The 5,296-nt window shown below is 36.1% G+C and overlaps 1 long non-coding RNA gene across 1 annotated transcript; it reads right to left on the bottom strand.

Moving 5' to 3' along the window:
* Positions 1-4,730: 4,730 nt before the first annotated feature.
* Positions 4,731-5,296, bottom strand: LOC149550726 (uncharacterized). Its single transcript, XR_016353262.1, has 2 exons — positions 5,176-5,296; positions 4,731-5,060 (listed from the first exon to the last, which is right to left on the bottom strand). It is a non-coding gene; the product is annotated as an uncharacterized LOC149550726 (long non-coding RNA).

Raw genomic sequence — 5,296 nt, 5'->3', positions numbered from 1 at the left:
AAGACCAAAAAGCTTTAGGAGCTATCAGGAGTTGTGTACATGGGGATCTCCTCTTTCACATTACCAACTATTTAGAATCTAAAGAAGCTTGGGACAAACTTAAATCATTGTATGGTAAGGTGGATGAAGAATAGGGATTTCAAATTGAGGATGATCTACTTCTCTTGGATCTGAAAAATTTTGACACAATTCAGGATTACATCATCAAAGCCAATGAGTATAGGGCACTTCTTAAATATTGTGGGAATCCCATGAAGGATGACAGGTTGATTCATCACATCCTAAAGAGGCTACCTTTTGAGTACACTTCCTTTGTTTTGAGTTTTAATACTCATAGGTCGACCATGGGATATGCTTACCAAAAGCCTTCATTTGATGCATTCGCAGAGATGTTGATTGTTGAGCAATCTCACTTGATGGATTTAGGACTTCTCAAGTCATCAAAGACCAAAGCCTTGGTGGCTAGTGATGAGCACAAATCAAGTCAAGGAGGGAAAAGCAACAACAAGAAGAAGTAGTGGAAGCAGAAAATACAACCTGAGATAGAACAATCCTCCTCACAACAAGGCGGTTCTTCTTCAATCGAGAATGAAAGTAATGAAAAGAAGGACAAACTCTTTTATGCATATTGCAAAAAGCCAAATCATGACGAGCGTCATTGCAAGACAAAAAGAATCGATGAGTTAGAAAATCTACTCAGGAAGAACAAGATTCAAGTGCCAGGTACTTCCAAGGATTCTACTCCAACCTCTTCAAAGGGTAAAGGGCAAGCACTTATGGCAAACACAAGTTCTTCTTCGGAATGGATACTTGACTCAGGTGCCTCTTACTACATAGGTTCTTCAAAGGAAGACTTTTCTTCATTAAAGCAATCAAAGGTACCACACATCTTCGTGGGAGATGATACTAAAATGGAAGTTGAAGGGAAAGGACATGTGAAAATGGAAAATGGGGAATTCAAAGATTTTCTCTACGTTCCAAACCTTAGCTCCAATCTCCTATCAGTTTACCAGATCACTCACCTTGGAGATGGTCATAAAGTTGAGTTCCTTCCAGATTCAGTGATGGTGCAAAGTCTAAGAGATGATTCATTGGTTGTAGTTGGGAAAGTCAATGATGACAAAAGGCTTTATTCCTTCTCCCATTTTGTGCCTAAGTCACCTTCTCAAGCCTTATTGACTCACTCTACTTCACAAATCACCTTATGGCATGAGCGGTTCGATCACCTTGACTTCCGCTCTCTTCAACAACTTTTCTCAAAACACATGGTTAAAGGTCTACTTAATATCAGCTTTTCTAAAGGAGAATGTTCATCATGTTCAGTGGATATGAATCTCAACGAGAAGTGTGATAAAGGGAAGTCTTCTAGAGCTCCAGTTGTTCTTTAATTAGTTCTCATGGTTTTAGCAGGACCCTTTGCAGTGACTTCAGTCAGCCAAGGCCGCTACATCCTCACATTTGTTGATGACTTTTCGAGATTCACTTGGGTCTACTTCCTTCATCACAAGAATGAAGTGGTTCATAAGCTTCAAGACTTTAAGACTCATGTTGAACACAAGTCAAGGAAATCCATCAAGATACTAAGGGTGGGCAATGAGAATAGATATGTAGACAGAAGACTTAAGAACTTTTTCAGAATTGAGAGCCTTGATCTTCAGAACCCACCAACATTTAGTCTGCACAAGACAGATGTTGCAGCTATGAAGATTAGGACTCTCAAAACCTGGCAAGTTGCGTGATAAAAGCCAAGTCTCTTGATCCTACATTAGAAGTTGAAGCCATTAGCAATGCTACTCACATACTTAATAGGTCTCCTCATAATGCCTTAGACGGGAGGACTCCTTTTGAGGCATGGTGCGGAAAAAAATTGGTTGTGGGTCACTTCAGAGTCTTCGGTTGTCTAGCATGGGGTAACCTTTCTTCCAGGAGTTGCAAGGCACCGACACCTAGGCCTTATACCTTCATTGGTTATGAAGACAATGCAAATCCTTACAGACTTATGGATCTAGAGACTCACGAGATCTCTGTGGAGAAGGATGTTCACTTTGAGGAAAGTTCTCCAAGCTTATCCTCTACTCCTCTCTGCACATCATACATAGTGGAAACTGATAGTGACACATGCAATAGTGCTTCAACAGGTTCAAACACATGGGGTTCTATCGATAGTTGCAGTGAGAGGTCACATCGGTTTAGTCCACATGCTTGCATTGCCACACTGAAAGGTCCAGCACAGCATGGTACATATCATCTTCTAGCTCTAGCTTCAATTGACTTGGGAGACAAACTTGAGGACTTACATCTTCTCATTGATAACGATGATCCTTCTTCAGTTGTTGTCAAGGCTCACTCTGACCCTCATGTCCATTCTCTACGTGATCAATCTTTATAGGTTGGCGTGATTTTGGATCCTTATGAACAACAATTGGAGGAGGTCTCTTTGTCAATAGAGGAGACAGATGGTTCAGTGGAATAGGTTCAACAGACATCCTTGCCAGATCTACATTCATTCTTTTTAACACAGTTGGAAGGGGTGGACATCAGCATCAGCACAGGGATACTTGAGCAGGTTCTAGGGCTAATATACGTCTTCAGAATTGTACCTTTGCCATTATTTCTTCCTAAGTGGAGGAACACCATTCTACATTCTTGGACTAGCTTCTTCATCAGAGAGGCTTTCACTTGTCAACATTCTTCTTTGGGGGGGGAGCCTATCATGTCTATCTTTCTCCTCTCATCATTCTCTTATGTATATAATGGATGTATGTCATAATGGGGGGGTCTTGATTACTCCATCCATCCATGCATCCCTATTTATCTCTCTTTTTTGGGGGAGGGTTTTTCCCATGAGGTTTTTCCTCTTTCTCCACTTTATGAGAGATTGCATCTTCATTATGTACATGGCTACCTAACATGGCCTAGTAGCCGGGACCCATTATGCATCTTCATTCTAGTTTCATAAGCTTAAGGGCATTCCCCTAAGTTGCACTTAAGGGGGGGTGTTGGTGTAAATACGTATTTACTATTTACACTTACTTAAGTTTACTTAGGTTAATGCATTATTTTATTAGTTTATTTTGTGAGACACTTAGGAGTTTGTGCACCTTTTTGAGTTGTCATGTAGACAACATAGGAGTACGCAACTCTATTTTAGCACATGGTGTCTACAATACTGATTTGTGTGTCACACCTTTGTAGGCTTATCCTCTCATCAACGCACATACTTTCATGCTTAATGAAGGATAACCCATATCTAGTGGGCATGTGTCTGGTTGTATGACATATCATAGTGTTGATTACGAGGCATTCTAGATGTATCTCAGAGGCATTTATATACAGGCATTCCTACTGTACTCTTAATATAGAATATTGAATATATTGTTATTCTGATCATACTCTCTCTCCTAGTCTACAGTTGTGCTTGTGTTTAAGTTCTTAGTTCCTGGGTGAATTTTGCCCTTAGGAAAATTCTTACACCAAGAATAGATGGGAAGCCTTATTACTTTCTGGTTAAAAGTAATCCTTATTTAAGAGAGTGTTTTCATTGAAAAACTAATAAGGGAGATTAACCTTACTAAAATTCAGAGAGGAATTAAAGAAGATAGGATTCCTCAATTATTGGCAGATTGCATTTGTCTTATGAATTTGGGAATATAGGCTTTTGATTATTTGTTTTATTAAAAGACAAATATGTTTACCAACAACCTTATATACTATCTTATCTCATTTACTTCTTGTGCCTTAGATCATTTAATATTTATTTGTGTTAGTTATCTCACGTTATAAGATTAACACACTTGTCATTATCTTGTCAAATCGTATATATCATCTTTTCCTAAGGCCTCTTATACACTTATATCATAAGCACGCAATTTTAATGATTTTTTTGTCTTTTCATATACTATCCTTATATTTTTAGGTATAAATTCTATCGAAAACACCATATTGCTAATACACATTACTATTACTTTTCATCCACCGAGATTCAAATTCTTGATACCTCTCAATACTTAGACTTCCATTGAAAGCACAGATTCATGTTCTAGTCTACTTTTGACCAGAAAAAAAAAAAAAAAACTTTATAAAAAATCAAAGAAATGACCACTTTTCAATCATAAATACAATTGAGTTAAACTTTGCATATGTGAAAAAAATCAAAATTTATTAAATCTCACCTCATTTGACAAATGTAATAGTGCATATTTGATATTTTAAACATACATAAACAAATTAACAAAATCTAAAATAGATTTACCTTTACAAAACAAGTTAAGAAAAAATTGAGTTAAAAATTACTCATAACTTAATATTCAATTTCCAATCAAATTTGACTTAATCTGCTTATATAGATATTACGTATGCACAATATAAGCATAGTTCTGACTCAGAATATTTTTACTTGTGATTCTAAGCAAAAAGAGGAGTAAAAATTTATTAAGACAGAAACTTGTGATTCTAAGAACATGACTTCATGTCTTTTATATTTTGTTACAGATGTGTATACATTTATATAAATGAATAGAAATTGATACATGCATTCATATAAAAAATCATAAACACGGACATAATATGATATGTATATATTTATATATCAATAGAAAATGATAAACATACTCATAAAAAATACATCACGAATTCAAGCTAAATGTCTTAATATATTTTTAAATATATGTATACATTTGTCATTCATAAATTCGTAGAAACTGATACATATCCATTAAAAACAAGCCATATACACAATGATACATATCCATTAAAAACAAGCCATATACACAAACATCATTTTGAGAGGAAAACAACAACAAAACTCATTTCTCTAAGATTTTTCTTCCTTCTCTTTGCTCTGCTTCTGCAACAGGCTTGTGGTATCCACTGAGACTGACTGTGGCCTCAAAATGTGCACATGATTTGCAACACTGAAATCATCAAACAATTTTCTACCCTGACTATTATTCTTGTTATTATTATTCCCTGGACTATAAACTGGGTCATAATACACCTTCTTATCTCCTCCATTTTCTGGTTTTGCAGCCATTTCTCAAACACAACTAATTCAATTCAGCCTGCCAAAAAATCATAACAGCCATTATCATTAGCTTGCTTGTACAGACACAATAATCTTAAAAACAAAGGCATTTATGAACAAAAAACACAAAGCTTCCAATAACAATGGATAACCTTACAAAGTGTCTCTGTGGACAATTAGAAGAGCAAAAACAATGAGTCTAGTTTTCTCCTTTCTCACTACATATACACAGAGGAGAAACAAGTTTGTGCTAATAAAGAAGCCAAAAAGAAA

The sequence above is a fragment of the Cupressus sempervirens genome, chromosome 6, assembly GCF_028749045.1.
Source record: "Cupressus sempervirens isolate cs-2001-9-10 chromosome 6, ASM2874904v1, whole genome shotgun sequence".
Lineage (NCBI taxonomy): Eukaryota > Viridiplantae > Streptophyta > Pinopsida > Cupressales > Cupressaceae > Cupressus > Cupressus sempervirens.
The sequence above is the reverse complement of the archived record's forward strand: the minus strand, read 5'-3'. Positions and strand labels throughout refer to the sequence as shown.